This window comes from Oryx dammah, unplaced genomic scaffold (genome assembly GCF_014754425.2).
Source record: "Oryx dammah isolate SB20612 unplaced genomic scaffold, SCBI_Odam_1.1 HiC_scaffold_18, whole genome shotgun sequence".
NCBI classification, from domain to species: domain Eukaryota; kingdom Metazoa; phylum Chordata; class Mammalia; order Artiodactyla; family Bovidae; genus Oryx; species Oryx dammah.
Genome location: NW_024070202.1, coordinates 54,704,303 through 54,722,267, shown reverse-complemented (window position 1 = coordinate 54,722,267; position 17,965 = coordinate 54,704,303). Strand labels below are relative to the sequence as shown.

Genomic DNA, 17,965 nt, shown 5'->3' with positions numbered 1-17,965 from the left:
TTCTGGAGTTTTTTTCTCCACTCACCTCCAGAAGCGTATTGGGCACCTACCAACCTGGGAAGTTCATCTTTCAGTGTCCCATCATTTTGCCTTTTCATACTGTTCATGGGGTTCTGAAGGCAAGAATACTGAAGTGGTTTGCCATTCCCTTCTCCAGTGAACAACATTCTGTCAGACCTCTCCACCATGACCCATCCATCTTGGGTGGCCCAACATGGCATGGCTTAGTTTCATTGAGTTAGACAAGGCTGTGGTCCGTGTAATCAGATTGACTGGTTTTCTGTGATTATGATTTCACTGTGTCTGCCCTCTGATGCCCTCTTGGAACACCTAGTGTATTACTTGGGTTTCTCTTACCTTGGACATGGGGTATCTCTTCATGGCTGCTCCAGCAAAGTCAGCCACTGCTCCTTACCTTGGACGAGGGGTATCTCCTCACAGCTGCCCCTCCTGGCCTTGAACATGGAGTAGCTCCTCTAGGCCCTCCTGCACCTGTGCAGCCACTGCTCCTTGGACGTGGGGTTGCTCCTCTAGGCCGCAGCCCCTGACCTCGGGCGTCGGGTAGCTCCTGTTGGCCATGCTTCTGCGTGGTCTGTCGCAAATTCCTGTCTAATTAATATTTGACAGCAGATGTTCCCTAGTTCAATCTCCTGTCCAATCCTTTTATACAGTTTGTGGGGCAACATCACTGAATTCCTAGTGCTGAACCCAGCATCTAGACCTGGTGCACATGCAAATATTTTTGCCTGCATGATTAGGTGTTACAGGCAGAATGGGAGTCAGTAATAAAAACTCCTTAAATATTTCCGTGCCACTGGATCCTCCGTATTTTACCCCACTGGGGAAAGAGTTGAGTCCACTTCTTTCCTAATCATACATAGTTTCCTCTTGTTCCCCCCCACCACCCGAGTCCTAATCTTTTACCTGTGATTTTTCTGAAAAGTGATCTTGACTTCTTGAAACACCTCCATCATCTGACATATTATCATAAGTAAAAAAGTTGCTAGGTGTATACGTGTGTGGTTCTTAGCATAAACTTTTTAATACAAACTAATGAAACAAAAAGCTATTATATAGTTTGGTGTGAAAACCAACTAAAATGTCCTTCTCAAATGTGCAACATACTTTCTTTACAAAAAAGTGCTCTCTAGCACACATCTACTATTTACTAAGGTTAAAATAACATCAACAACAGTAGCTGTTTAACTCCCACCAAGAATTTATTCTATTATTATTAATTTCCTCTATAGTTTGAGTATTTTTAATCTAACAAATTGCATTGATTAAAGTAATAAAATGATAAATTGTTTCTACCTTTTTCAGTCAAAAATAAAAGCTGGAGCTTCATAAGCTAACAAATGGGACTTTTGCTTACCTGCTTTATACGTGTTAAAAATAAAAATAAAATATAGCAGAATAATAGATACAATTCGACTAAGTTTTAGTACCATTGTCTTGATTGAAAAAATAATTTCCTTTAAAATTTTTGAAATGCTCAAGATATAGTAAACATATCATAGTGTAACATAGTGCAGGGAACTCTGGTTTGAAGACTCCTGGTGTTACTCTGTAAATATTATAATCAGCAGCATTTTAAAATTAGAAAAATTGAAAGATTATTTGAGTAACATTTAATTTGTAATTAAAAGTTATACCAGGTGTTAATTTAAAGGAATAAACTGCCAAGAGATTGAGTAGATGATATCATTTGTTCAGTTTGGCTTGTTCAGTTATTAAGAACTGGCAACACATAGTATCTTATAGCCTACTATATCTCAGTTACCTTAAGGATATGATGAGATAGCCTTAGACTCCAGCTAAGCAAGGTGGGGCCTGTGAGAGATGGTACTCTGATTGTCCCAATGTGCCATATAATTGGTATTGCTTTCAATGTGTATGTAGTCATGAAAAAGTTTGAGAAGCAATGCCTTAAGTATCTATTTCCACTTTTCAGCAATCAGTCACACCAGTTTCTTAGTATTCTTCTAGAAATAGTTGATGTCTATTATAAAGATGTATGTATCTCTATATGTCACTTTTTCATAAATGGTAATATAAACATACATACTTTGATGTATCCTGCTTTTTTCACTTAATAGTGTACCTTGGAATTGGCTCCCTGTCAGGAAGTCAGTATGTATAGTGCTACTTTGTTGTTTTCCCCTCTTGTATAATGCTACTTGTTGAATAGATATGTTATCTTTATTTACAAGTGGTACATTTTAAGAAGTTTTGTTAATATCTGCTTGAGATAGGTATATCTTCTTTATATGAGATCTACTTCAACAAAAACTTCTTAAAACTGCAGTGGCTTATGTCACTGATGGTCACTTTTCACTGTTGAAGTTTTCCTAGATGTCAGTTTTCTCTCCTTGACTCAACTACTGTGTTTCTAGCTGGGCTTTTATTGTACAAGCAGAATGTTTTTGATCAGATTCTATTTATAGGACAGTTGTAATTCTGTCAAGTACATTGCACACATTTAAAATATTGTCTAAATATTTATTCACATGGTGGATTACTGTGGCTCACAAAAGGTGGTTAGGACTTATTGAGTAAATAATTTTAGTTTTGAAAAATTTGGAAAGGCTCTTTTGAAGGGGTCATGATGATGTCTCATGTCAGTTATGAGAAACAGCCACTGGATGCCCTGTGTTTTTCTCTAAATGGTATTTTAATTCTTAAGTGTTGAAGCAACAAGAGAAAAAATTTAAACAAGTTGCCTGCAGGTGTAGTCTTTCTTCCTTCCCATGATGCCATCTCTCCATTATGAGGAAAAAAAAAGAAAATCACAAACAAACAAAAGAATATTGCAGCAAAGTTTTAAGGTTCCTGGATGTTAAAACAAAATTTCAAAGATATAAAATAGAAATTGCAAAAACATTTAAAATAAGTGAATGTATTTCAGTCAAATTTGAAAGGTTTATTTTATAATGAATTGTGGTTTGATTTAAATTAGTTTTTTCTGAAACTTCTGCTTTAAAAGTAATTTATTTCTAAGTCAGCTTGAAAATTGTGCACTTCATGCTGCTTCAGTTCCTTCAAAAAAGAGACAAGATTTTGGCTTTTAATAAGTAATTTAAACTCATATATGTGCATGTGTATGATTTTCTTTTTTCAGTCATGTGGCACCAGGTCATTTTATTTATAATTCAGAAGTTGTTTGAACTTTACAAACCTTTTGCATTTATTTGAGATTAATTTGTTTTTTTCTAAAGAAAGTGAGGAAAATTGTTGTGTGTGTGTGTTTTTTTTTATGTGATATTGTTTATCCAGACATTGTAGGTTTGTGATTTTAACATCTTTTGACAAGCAAATTAAACCGTAGAAAGAGCATCCAACTTGGAGCTTGGGGCATATGGTACTACCGTCTGCAAATATAACTCAAAAACAAGTCATTCTGTTCAGTAAGGGGTCATGTTCAGATTCGGGTTCTTTACCTTAACGTGCAAGGGAAAAAGTAGCCTCTTACAGAAAATTGTAATCTCAGAATCTCAGAAAAATGTACATCCTGAAATTGAAGTGCAGAATAAGAGAGATTAAGATACTTGTGCCTACAATTTCATTATATTTAAGATGTAAAATTACACCTTGAATGTAAAAATAATTAAAAATAATTAGGGTAGCAGAAATCCAATAGAGTAGTTATTTAGGTCATTATTATAGCAACTAAAATTATTAATCCTGTGAAAATTTTGCTTTGTAAAATAATAATATGATTAAAATTCAGTACCTAGTTTCTCATAGTATGTCATCGTGGTGAAAGGAACTGTTCTGAAATGATCAATTGAACACATTACTTTTGCACGTCGACATTCCTATTTTAGTTATCTAGGACTGATAGATAAAATAGCCCAGGATATACACATCTTGGGATTTCAGCGCATGGACAAAGATGAGGGAAGGTCTATCGATCAGTTTTATTCATATTGTCATTTTGAGCACATGCATCTACAGATGGTGGAGTTTTGACTGCCCATCAGAGCATCAATACCTTTGAGACTGCTGTTACAGGTAAACCTCTTGTACATGCTTTAGGTCAAGAGTGTCAAACCTGTTACGGCACCTGCTTTTGCATATGCAAATCTGTTGTTTTGTCATTTTATTAAACAAGAAGAGGTAACAGTCTCTTGTAGCTGTAAATAAGTCTGGCACATTGCCTACATTAAATGAAATCCAGCAAAAAGACAACTGTGATTTCTGTTGTGTAGTCATGGGAGGTTGCTTCTATTTGGGGCTTTGTTTCTGGAAGACTGCCCGTAATTCAGAGGGAGGGTAGAGAGGCAAGTTTATGTTTGGAGGCAAGAACAGGGAAGGTGTTTGCTGTCATTGACTGTAGGGTAGTTGTGAAGTTTGACATGCCCAGAAGCTACCGAATGCCATGTGGGGCCCCCCACTGCATACATCAGTTTTCATCATCTGGTGAGCCTGCAGCAGGATTTGTAGGCACTGGAGTTGACAACACGTCTACTTTGGTTTGGAGCTGATTGATCCACAGAACAGAACTTGCTTGTGGGATCTTCACTTGCTATAGAACAACATAAATGATTGAAATGCTTTCTTTAGGGAAAAAAAAAGCAATTATCATTTGCTTATAGTCTTTACTGTTTATGGGAAATAAATTGTCAAGTAGTAATACAAACAGGGTTTGCTGGAAACTTTGACTAATGTTTGTGAGTTATGGTCCTGTTCAACTTTTACATAAATAGAAGTGGGAGAACACAATTAGGGAGGAAGAGAGGGTGGAAGGAGATTCTTATTTACTGTATCTCTTTAAAAGATTAGTGGATGTGATAAACCTGGCACCTCAGGATTTGCAAAATGACTGAAGATTTTACTCTGTTACCATAGATTGCTGTCGGGGAGGAAAGGGAAATACTAGAACTGATGAACAAATGTTACATGCTGTCATTTTACATTATTTTACTGTGAAGTTGTTTCTAATTTTCCTTTTGGAAAACTAGTGCAGAATGTGTGTACCACAGAAAGTAATGTTAGAAATTTGTTAATTGTGTTAATTATGTTGAAGTTTGTATATTCTGACATGGATTTATGATAAGCAGGTGTAAAAAAATATAATTTTCTTGCTTGGGAGAAAAATTAAAAATTCTTCCCTGACCTTTTAACCTTGTCAAGTGATTTCCCTGCTCTTGACACAGTGCATTATATTTGCAAAGGTTGGAAGTTAACTCTTCAAGGTACCAGACATCATTTTTATTAGGATATTAATTCTCAGAGGTGCTAATCTCATCAAGATTTGTAGGCATTTTCTTTCATAGCCCATTCTGATTTGTAGCTCTTTCTTTTCACAGCAGTATTAAATACCAAACCTTCTCTGATATGGAAGTTCATTAGAGATATGTCTTTGATGGCAGCCCTTTCCTGGCTTCAGTTTCAAATACCTTGATGTAAAGCTTAAGAAGCCATTGTGTTGTAAGCCCTCCTTGATGTGCCTTATTTAGATCTGCATAGTAAATCAAGGAAAGTAAATAACAAGGCAGCAGATGGAAGCATGGAGATAAGGCCAGTGAACAATTGTATTTGTATTTTGTTATGATGTTGACAGGAGCTAAAATTCACTAATCTAGTTCAACTGATCTGCATTTCAAAGAAATCTCATTTAGCAGCAACTTGAAGGTTTGTAGGATAAAGTTCTTTTATTGCAGCTTTTATTGCATTCTTTGCTAATTTATCTGGTCAAGATTTAGCCTTGCTTACTTAAAGCTGCAAGCATGTTACAGGGAGTCTTAAATACTATGAAAGCATTAATGTCTAGACCATGAACTGAAGGTAATTACATATCCAGCCCTGAATAGGGTACATTTAGAAAATACTGTTGTCCAGACTCAATTGTCAGGGCAATATAGATAAGGTAGTTTTCTTTTTTCCCCTCTTCTGCTTGTTTGTTCTGAGATTTTTTTCCACTTCATAAATAAGCTAATACAAAATAAACTACTCAGAAATCATGCACAGAATAAGTCATTCTCCTTTAAATGCAAATCTATTGATGCTGATATTGCTTGTGCCCTTTTGAAGATGTATGATTATTAGTTTTGGAAGTCTGATATGCTCATTTGAACCTGCAGTTATAATACAAAAGTGAAATATATTTAATGTGAAATTGAAAACGTTGTGATAGCATTTTGTTGTTGTTCAGTCATTCAGTCATGTCCGACTCTTTGCAACACCATGGATTGCAGCATGCCAGGCTTCCCTGTCCATCACCATCTCCCGGAGCTTGCTCAAACTCATGTCCATCGAGTCAGTGATGCCATCCAACCCATCCTCTGTCATCCCCTTCTCTTCCTGCCCTCAGTCTTTCCCAGGATCAGAGTCATTTCCAGTGAGTCAGTTCTTCACATCAGGTGGCCAAAGTATTGGAGTTTCAGCTTCAACATCAGTCCTTCCAATGAATATTCATTCAGGACTGATTTCCTTTAGGATTGACAGGTTGGATCTCCTTGCAGTCCAAGGGACTCTCAAGTGTCTTCTCCAACACCACGGTTCAAAAGCATCAATTCTTCGCCACTCAGCTTTCTTATGGTCCAGCTCTCACATCCATACATGACTACTGGAAAAACCATAGCTTTGACTAGATGGACCTTTGTTGGCAACGTAATGTCTCTGCTTTTTAATATGCTGTCTAGGTTGGCCATAGCTTTCCTTCCAAGTAGCAAGCATCTTTTAATTTAATGGCTGAAGTCACCATCTGCAGTGGTTTCGGAGACCAAGAAAATAGTCTTTCACTGTTTCTGTTGTTTCCCCATCTATTTGCCATGGAGTAATGGGACCTGATCCCATGATCTTCGTTTTTTGAGTGCTGAGTTTTAAGTTAGCTTTTTCACTCTCCTCTTTTATTTTCATCAAGAGGCTCTATAGTTAGTCCTTTTTGCTTTCTGCCATAAGGGTGGTGTCATCTGCGTATCTGAGGTTATTGATATTTCTCCTGGCTATCTTGATTGTGCTTCATCTAGGTTGGCATTTCACCTGATGTAATCTGCCTATAAGTTAAATAAGCAGAGTGACAATATACAGCCTTGACGTACTCCTTTCCTGATTTGGAACCACTCTGTTGTTCCATGGCCAATTCTAACTGTTGCTTCTTGACTTGCATGCAGATTTCTCAGGAAGCAGGTAAGGTGGTCATGTATTCCCATCTCTTTCAGTACTTTCCTCAGTTTGTTGTAATCCACAGAGTCAAAGGCTTTAGCATAGTCAATGAAGTAGAAGTAGATATTTTTCTGATGGAATAGCTTACTCTGAGGTAAAACATACAAAAACACTGTTATTTTCTAGTTTTGATTTTTGTACTTATGTTCAGTTGCTCATTCATATCCAACTCTTTGTGACCCTTTGCACTGTAATCCACCGGGCTCCTCTCTCCATGGGATTCTTCAGGAAGAATACTGGAGTCACTTAACCATTGCCTTCCCTAGGGGATTTTCCCAACCCTGGGTTAGAACCCACGTCTCCTTCATCTGCTGCTTTGCAGGCAGATTCTTTATATTTTCCTTAATAGGAGTTAGTTATTTTCAAATATAGTTAGGGAAATTAAATATTATATGTATATATTTACATGCCATATAAATTTTAAGTAAATTTGGCCTTTCGTGTTTTCAAAAGGAAAGTGAGCTCAAGTTCCATCTCTGTGACTTACACCCTCTGAGATCTTGGATAATGTACTTTCTTCTATGAATCTCTTCTGTAAACTGTGGCGGCTATGCCAGAGGCACAAAAAGTCTTCTCTGTTAGAAGATCCAATCAGTAATTAAATAAATAAATATTTAGGTAGATATTTAAGAAAACTCATGTGTTCTTGAGTAAAGAGAATGTTTGAGATAGTGAGTCTGTCTCAAAGTTCATTTGGGTTTTTCCATCCATAACAGATTAAGGAAAGAACTAAATGAACTTTTTGAACACCCCAATAAAATTCTGAAGACATGTAAGCCATAATTAATCTGAAGAAGTATCAGAACCAGAGTATTCAAGTGAAGATGTTTAAGAGGCAGTAGGGGATAAAGAACTGAGCCAAAGGGAAGATGGAAAATTTTAATCACAACATGTTTTAGGCAGTAAAATTAAATAGCATGCTTTTCTCAAAATGTAAATGTATTGTATATCAAAAGATTTTGTATTAGTTGTTCAGAATTCAGGCCACATTTTCCTTTAGGAACCTTGTTATACATGACTTAGATCACAGGCTAGCCCTTCAGTATTAGTGTGAGGTCAGAAAGAAGTGCTTTAAGTCCTTAGAGAGTTTACATATTTATTATTTTTTAAAATACAAGGTTTGTTACTAAATCTTAAATTGGATCTCTCTGTTTCTGTTTCTTTCTCTCTCTCTCTCACACACACACATGCACAGTTTTTCTGATTTCTCTTGAAAATTTACATTTGGCAGGGCTAATCCTGCATTCCTGTGGAGCAAATGCTGGATTATGCAAGTAATCTGATGGTGTTTAAAAGCCACCCCTTTAGAAACTTTGCCACAGTACCCTACAACTTTCTTTTGTTTTTCAATTAACTGCTTTACAGATGATGAGATGGTTAGCTAACATCACTGGCTCGATGAACATGAGTTTGATCAAACTCCGGGAGATAGTGATGAAGGACAGGGAAGTCTGGCGTCCTGCAATCCATGGGGTCTCAAAGAGTCAGACACAACTTAGTGACTGAACAACAACAGGCTACTTTACACTTTTATCTTTGGGTATTTTGTTTGTGATCCTCATAATGTATTTCATGTTTATCATGTTATTCTTTCTAGTAGTATTTGCCTTGAAACCTGCCCACTACATGCAACAATTTTTAACAGTGAAACATGCTTGGATTACACATGAGATACCAGGGATAGACTGTGTCTCATTCTAGTGGATTTGGATTCCTCTACCCAGCCCCCTTGTCTTCTGCAGCCTGTGAATTCTTGTAGAACTTCACTTCTTCCTTAACTGTTGGTTGCTTCCTTGGTCTCTGAGTTAAGACTGGAGGATGAGGGGAGGGGATGCAAGATTGTGTATTCAGTAGGAACTTTAAATTTGCAGGTCAAGAGAAAGGTGTAGGCTCGATATAGCATCACTTGTAGCAAGTTATGGTTATTACAAGAACTGGAGTGCAGATTAGGAAAAGAAGAGGACTAGAATGAAGTCTTGGGAAACTAACATTAAGGAAATAGATGGAAGAAGAATAGGAACCAACAGACAATGAAAAAAGGAGGTCTGAGAGGTAAGAGGGGAATCAGGAAAGAAGGGTGTCACGTAGGCCAAAAGGGCTTCCCTGGTGGCGCGAGTGGTGAAGAACCTGACTGCCGATGCAGGAGATGTAAGAGATGTGGGTTCAGTCCCTGGGTTGGGATGATCCTCTCGAGGAGGGCATGGATGTCCATTCCAGTATTGATACCTGGAGAATCCCATGGATGGAGGAGCTTGGTGGGCTATGGTCCATAGGGTCTCAAAGAGCTGGAAACGACTGAAGTGACTTGGCACGTGTAGGCCAAAAGTAGAGTTTTAAGAAGGAAGGAATGAAAAAATAAGCTAAATGAATTAGAGAAGTTAAGCAATCTAAGAATTAAGAAGTCACATTTTGTTTGGTCAGCTAGGAGGTGATTCCTATACTGATGATGAAATGTTTAGCTTCAAGGATGTGAGGATTTAGTAAACCTTTGATCATCTGTGTGAATGTACTGATATTAAAAGGATGGAATGTTGTTCATTCCAATCTTAGTAAAATTCTTTTATCATGTTAACAGCATCATAGAAAACAAGAAAATGAAAAATAGTAACTTGATAAAAAGAAATAATCATATAGATGAATTATAATTAATTATACTTTGGAAATATATAGAGAGTTATCATCTAAACTGAGACACTTTCGAAAAGAAAAGGGCTAGCTTTTAATAATCGAATTAAGTACAAACCTCATCTATCCTAGGCAATCTGGAATGGATGTTAAATCTGATTATATAGTTCACATTTTTTGAGTGCTCTGTTCCAGACAGTGAGATGAGTTCTTTACTAGCATATCTGATTTAATGAGTAAAGGTTTCAGTTGCCATCAGAAGCAATTGTTTCTTTGTAAATACTGAATTCACTGACAAAATTGTGATACATAATTTTGATGTTTTTATTGACCTTAACTCTATATGAAAAAAAAAGACGATGGTACCCATTATACCAAATTGTGTCCTAGGGAATGGGGAGATGAAAATGATTAATGTATAGTTCTAATTGTTAATAATCTACTGATAGAATTGAGAGAATCTGGGAACAAGAGCAAAGTGTCATGATAGTGTAGTTTCTGGAGACCCCAGCTAGGGTTTTAGTACATTATGTTCTGTATTTTTTAGGGTTCAGATTATTGTGTGTTTGAACAAGGTACAGTTTGCTTTTTGTAAAAAGTTTTACCAATGGAATAGATAAGGTATAGTTAACTGTATATAAAAATGAAATTTTCTCTATCGTAGAAAGTATATTCTATGTGTATGTATATATATGTGTGTGTGTGTGTATATATACACATACATACACACACACACACACACACACACACACACACATATATATATATCAATTCTTTATATCAAAGGAATGCCTATCTATATCTTTAATGGAATTTTAGTTGAACTCACACTATATTCTGTGAAGGGTCTGGCATATTTCTCTGACACATCAGGTAGATATGTGTGGCATTAATTAGCATAGGTATTGCTATAAATGACATGTCATTCCAGGACAACAAAAAGTATTTGTTACTGATGTCAATCATTCACGCTTTGTCAGTTCAAAAGGCTTCCCTAAAGGAATGTTCATTGATCTTGCACTGATCCAAAATATAGCAAAACCATTTCTGTGTTCTTGAAACTAAAGTAGGACTACCTATGTTTGAAAAGCCATATGGAAATATTCATATAGAAGTATGTGGATAACCTTTAATAGTAAGACTATTGAGTTAGGCCAAGGTTAGTTGATCTTTCTAAAACAAAGTATACCAGTTTTCTGTAATCCTAAAATCTAGCCTTGAATGAGTTTTCTCCTTCAGTAACATTAATTTTTGATAGTCAGATTTCTGTTTGTTTCACCAGAAATAATTTTGTGGTATTCCAGGTAAATGATTGCAAGTACCGCTTATACCAGTTAAAATCAGCAGAGGCTCACCCAAGTACCAATTTGTGATTAGATGGATGACTTAAAGAAATGCTTCTGCCCACATATATTTTGTTTTTTTGCATTTAGCAATTATGATATAGCTATTAATTGGCTTCATCTGTTTACTATATTGCCACTATGGTTTTTTTGGGGGGGGTGGGATAATAATCACAAGTATAATAGTCTTAAATTTCTGAGCAGAAACTGACTTTACAGTGCTAGCAGACACATTTCCCCCAGCTATATTTTATTTCTGATTTTCTCTAAATGTCCCCCCTACATTCTAATCTATTATTTAATGGAAAGCAATATGAATGACTTTAAGATAAGGCAACATTGTGTGATCCAGAGTATGGCACAAGTTGAAGACATTTATCTTAATATTTCATTTTAATGAGGCAGAAAATATCCATTATTAGAAAACTGGTTTGATAAAGTTTGTAGAATACAATTAATTCTCTTAAAGTTATGAATTTTCATACCACCAAAGGTCAAACAATCATGCATTATGTTTCTGTGTTCATGTGAAAGTAAGATGTATTGCATTTTTACATTGTATAGATTCCTTAGAGAATTAACATCAAATCAGATTAAAATGTCCTTGTGTCGTATACTTGAATTTGACCAACATTCTGTTAGAATAGCAGTTCCCAACCTTTGTACCGTCTTCACAGTTTATACTCTAGATTTCTTGCCCTGCCTACAGATTCTTTACTGTCTGTTTCTGGTCTGTCTCATGCTCTTGAAATCATCTTTTTTATTATTCCATTAAAATTTTTTTAAATGGATTTTCCTTTACACTTTTCTAATCATCCTGTAATTCTTTAGCCCTAAGACATTAAAATGAATGAGTAAAAATATTTGATACCTAATCGTCTCTGCCAGTCCATTCAAACTCATGGATTTTCAAAATTATGTTAAAGTCTTTTAAAAATACATTTGAGCAGGCTTTTGTAGTCATTTGGATTTTGAATATTAATTTTCTCTTGCTATGCTGCTTAGCCATAAAAATGAAAAAGAAGATAGATGTGGGTTTCTTTTAGTGGTGTTAATTTAAACTACTTGATTTATTTATTATAATATTCAACAATGGCGATTCCTATTTTCTCTGTTCACTTCAGATCCAACAGAAAATAATGAGAAACCCCCACCCCCCAGCACAGTAAGAAAAAAGTTTGATGCATTTTGTAATAATTGATTAAAAGTATAATTTCCCCCTAGATCAAACAAATAATAGAAGTCTGTTGAAGCTTTGTCCTGACCTATTCTGGAAGTAGAAGAATACCCTGGAGAAAGGAGCATTGTAAGCACAAAGAATAAAACCCCTCAATCCTGGGAGAGAGAATTAAAGTCTAACCTTCCAAATGTAAGTCGTCTGTACTCTATGTTTTCCATCTCTGTTTTTGTGGCTGCTCAGGTATTAGTAGAAAAATATGTGATGACAATATTCTTTGCATTTGTTTTTCTCTACAAAATGTACATTTGTTTTGGTTGGTGACTTAAATCTGTATTTGTGTTCATGTTTTCTAACTAATATAAGGTGATGCTTTACAATAATAACACTCAATGCAAAATGGATTAATTTTAAGTTTATCTTCTGGCAGAGAACTGTTAAGAATTTTGAGAGTATTCTGATGAAAAGAAGGTAACTTCCTTTGATTTAATATGTGCATTTGTGCCATTATAATCCCTTTATGCTCTAAACTTTGATTCCTTCTTTTTCTTTTATATTTCTTCATATCTGAGAATAAGACTATATTAATATATCTATTTAAATCCACCTTTCAGTAAGAGACAGTAAGTCCTTTTTTCACTTTGCATGGTGAAAATGAATTGGACTGACTTTGTATCCGTAGTATAAAAATATATAAATTTTGTCAGTTTAGTGTATTGGAAAGACTGATTTCCTGTTTTGTTAGGGAGAACTTAAAAGATGTCTATTAATGATTTTATAGAAACATAGAATTCAGTTGCTGTTCAGAAATTGGTAGAAAGAATGATGCCTAAAGGCAGGGCTTGTTTTAGGAAAATTATTTGGGAAGAAATTTCTTATCATCAACACCTTTATCTGGAAAGTTACCTCATGTATCATCCTTGCAATAAGGCAGTTGGTATGTGATATTATGGCTTAACTGCCAGAAATTTGACTTCTGTTTAATAATTGATTACCTTTTTCATTTGTCAGTGAAAAGACTCAGTGATAGTATATTGTTTTCATTTTAAAAGGTCCAGAGTATGCAGTAGATAATGAATACTTATTAGTGTTGAATAAAACCAAATCATAAATTCTCCCAGTTATCGCCAAAATTTAAATATGAGTCTTTACAGATTTTGAATGTGATGTTCTTAACCACATAGCATCTGACAAAGTTGTCAAAGTAGTCTGCAGTAAGAATCCTTCATCATTTCTAGGTTCATGTTTAATCTTATTGTTTGGAATGTCTGATAGAGGCAGAAAACACTGTGGCCATTCCTGACATTCTGTACTTGTGAGTTAGAAATCTTAAATTTAGCACAATGAGAGTCCCTTGGACTGCAAGGAGATCCAACCAGTCCATTCTGAAGGAGATCAGCCCTGGGATTTCTTTGGAAGGAATGATGCTAAAGCTGAAACTCCAGTACTTTGACCACCTCATGTGAAGAGTTGACTCATTGGAAAAGACTCTGATGCTGGGAGGGATTGGGGGCAGGAGGAGAAGGGGACGACCCAGGATGAGATGGCTGGATGGGATCACCGACTTGATGAACGTGAGTCTGAGTGAACTCTGGGAGATGGTGATGAACAGGGAGGCCTGGCGTGCTGCGATTCATGGGGTCGCAGAGAGTCGGACACGACTGAGCGACTGAACTAAACTGAACTGAACTGATGCATAAAAAATAAGTCTTAGAAGTTCAGTTCACAATTTTTCATCACTGAATTAAAATAGACAACTTAGAGAAAGACTGCAAATATTAGTATTGCTTTCAGGACATAAAGCAATTGCTTTTCACTTAAAACTTTTTTATAACCAAAAACTGTGAGGAAACTTTAAAAAGTTATTTAAATTTGATGGGTTGGTAGTGAACCATTTACTAGTTTGAGGTTGATGAAGAATTGGAAAGCATTGTCATTCACAGAAAAAAATTCTGATCTTCTGCTCTATAGCAATGAAAGTATAATGTGTAGCAACAGTAACAAGGTCGGATCTCCTAAGGATAATGTTGATTAAAAACACCCAGATCTAAAAGAATAAGTGCTGTATGATTTCCTTTATATGAAGTTCCAAAGCTAGACTTTGGTGTTTAGGGATGTAAGAAGTGATTATAACAAAAGTAAAGATGATGGTTAAGTTCTAGGTAGGTGGTCGAAATTGAGGTGAAGGTTCCAGGACCTTCTGGTGTTTCAGCAACTTTCTGTTTATTCACTAGGCTGGTGGTTGCATAAATATTTGCTTTATACAAAATCATCAATGAAAAACTAGATGTTTCTCTATTAAGATTGTGAAGTAAAATGTCCCCTCTTAAACATCCTATTCAGTATCATACTGGAAATCCTAAGTAGTAAGATTAAAAAAAAGGGAATTAAAAGACATACAGATTGGGGAGGAAGAAACACAGTTGTCTTTTTGCAGATGACATGATTATCTATGTAGAAAATCCAAAAGATGATTACACTATTGTAGATTACAACAATATTAGGAAAAGTACAAAATTCTGATGAAAGAAAATCAAATATCTAAATGGAGAGATATTCCATGTTCATAGGTAGACATACTCAATAGTTATAATGCCAGATCTTATTAACTTGAATATTATAGATTTAACATAATCCAAGTCAAATTCCTATGTTATTTTGTGAATATTGATAAACTAGTCCTTAAGTTTATAGGGAAAGACAAAAGACCCAGAATAGAAAAAAAAAAAAGAGCAAAGTCAGAAGACTAACACCACCTGACGTCAAGACTTTGTTTAAAGAAAAGACCCTGATGCTGGAAAGATTGAAGGCAGGAGGAGAAGGGGACAACAGAGGATGAGATGGTTGGATGGCATCACTGACTCGATAGACATGAGTTTGAGCAAGCTCCGGGAATTGGTGATGGACAGGGAAGCCTGGTGTGCTGCAGTCCATAGGCAAAGAGTTGGACATGACAGCAACTGAACCGTACACAATCAAGACAGGATGATATTGACAAAATAATAGATCTTTGTGATGAACACTAAAGAACCTAGAAGTAGACCCACACGAGCACAGTCAACTGATCTTTGACAAATGAGTGAAGGCAGTTCAGTTGCAAAAGGACAGTAACTTCAGAAGTGGTACTGGAACAACTATTTGTACAATTTTATGCAAAATAATAGACACAAAACACATACTTGTATAGAAATGAATAAAAAAGGGATCATAGAGCTAAGTGTAAAATGTAAAACTATAAGACTGCTGGAAGGTAACATAGGAGAAAATCTAGGGGATGATTTTTTAGATAAAATACCAAAAGTACAATCCATGAAATTTAAAAAAAAAAAGTTTGATAAGTTGCACTTCATTAAAATGAAAAACTTCTATTTTTGGAAAGACATTAATAAGGGTATTGAAAGACAAGACACACACTGGAAGAAAATATTTGTAAAACACCTATCTGATAAGGGACTTGGTATCCAAAATAAACAAAGAACTCAACAATAAGAAAACATATAATCCAATTTAAAAGTGGGAGAGAGCTTTAGAGGGATCTCACTGAAGAAGATAATTCTGATGGCAAATAAGCATATGAAAAGATGCTTGATATTTATTTCATTAGGGAACGGTAAATTAAAACAATAAGATACCACTACTTACCTAGTAGAATGGCTGAAATTCAAAATACTGACATCACCAAATGGTGCCAAGGATGTGAAACAAGCAGCAAGGTCTCTGATTTGTTGTTGGTGGGAATGAATACAGCTTCTTTGGAAAATAATTTGGCAATTTATTATGAAGATAAGCATATATACAGTCTTCACTACTATGCAGCCCAGCTATTGCACTCCTGGGTAGTTACCCAAATGAGTTGAAAACATGTCCATGAAAAATTTGCACAATGTTTACGTAAACTTTATTCATAATTGCCCAAACTAAGAAGCAAACAGAATGCCCTTTACTAGATAAGTGGATAAGCAAACTGTGAAATAGCTAGACAATGGACTGTTAATTCAGTTGATGAAAAGAAATGACCTATTAAGCCACAAAAAGACATGGGAAACCTTAAATGAATATCACTGAGTGAGTTAAATCATTTGTAAAGCCTACATACTGAGATTCCAACTATATGACATTCTGAAAAAGGCAAACTGTGGAGACAGTAAAAAGCTCAGTGGTTGCCAGGGGTTGAGGAGAGAGAAGGACGAATAGGCAGAGCACAGGGGATCTTTAGGGTGTTGAAATTGTTCTGTCTGGTTCTTTAATGATGGGTACATAGCATTATGTATTTGTCAGCTGTATAACTGTGGAACTGTACAACACAAACAGTGAACCCTAGTGTGAACTCTAGACTTAAGTTCATAACTATGTTTTAACATGGTTCATCAGTTGTAGCAAATATAGCACAGTATTACAAAATCTGAATAATAGAAGAAACTATGTGTTTTGGAGACAGAGAAGACATATATGGGAACTCTGTACCTTCAGTTGAATTTTTCTATAAAAGTAAAACTGTTCTAAATAAATGAAGGCTTTACTTTAGATATGTTTTTGCATGTCAAATATAATTTTTTGAAAATTAAGAAAGCAATCTCAATGATTCTGTTAAGTAGAATTCCTAGAAAAAGTGAGATAATGTCATATTTGATCTGTCTACTCTGGATATTCAAGCGTTTTTAAAAGATAGGGTTTTAAAATCATTATTTTCTGATATTATAAAGTACTTCCCAGAGAGCTCAGCTGGTAAAGAATCTGCCTGCAATGCATGAGACCCTGGTTCAATTCCTGGGTTGGGAAGATCTGCTGGAGTGTGTTTTACTTGGGGAAAGTGCTAATATCCATATAGGAAGACCACTGTGCTTGCATATATTTAGTAACTTATTATGACAACTTATGTAGAATAAACTTGTCTTGATAGATAGTTTAGTTTTGAATTAAAAAAAATACATATTTTTTTTTTACCCCCAAACTCATATACCCAAAACCCATTCTGTAGTAAAGAAATGATAGTTACTGAGTTTTTTGTAGCTTCTTAAAATTTAATGCATTTTATGCAGTGGTCCATCCTCCTGAGACACTTAAGTGGGATTTTAATTTGTTAATTTTAATGTTCCATGTTTAAAAGAAATGAAAAACAGATGTACTTTGTATTCTCTCTTTGAATAGAAAATTTCAAATGCAGTTTCAATTTAAAAAGTACCAGATATGTTTATTTTTTTTGCTAGTCTCTAACATTTTTTCTTGCTTTTCTTTTTTCTTCCTTTCCTCTTTTTCCTCCTTATTTTTCTTTCATTCTCAGTATATTCTAATATTTAATGTTTGAAGGAGTGAGTATAATCTTATTTAACTGGTTGACATTAACAGAAACCAGGAATTTATTATTCATAAAACTGAAATTTAAAAATCCCCCTTTTCTTCAAACTCTGGATATGGCTAGGCTCAACACAAATGTCTAGGGAGAATGCATCTGTTGCTATTGCATTTTTTTTTTTTTGTTTCCCTGAAAACTTGGCATTTGTAAAATATCTTTGATTTTGATTTGTCTTGGCCAAAACCCAGATTACCAGGGAATTACATTTTTAACATATTCAACCAAGAATTATCTTTGTAACAACTTTTCCTTTGCCATATTGAAATTTTGGGAATAAAATCAGATTTTGTTTGAAAA

General features: G+C 35.2%; 1 protein-coding gene across 1 annotated transcript in view; it reads left to right on the top strand.

The window, feature by feature from the left end:
- FOXP2 (forkhead box P2) overlaps nt 1–17,965 on the top strand; it is a 671,719-nt gene that overhangs the window by 72,262 nt on the left and 581,492 nt on the right. Inside the window, exon 2 of the mRNA XM_040260147.1 lies at nt 12,363–12,507. The gene's annotated coding sequence lies outside the window, so the exon portion shown is untranslated. The remainder of the gene's footprint in view (nt 1–12,362; nt 12,508–17,965) is intronic.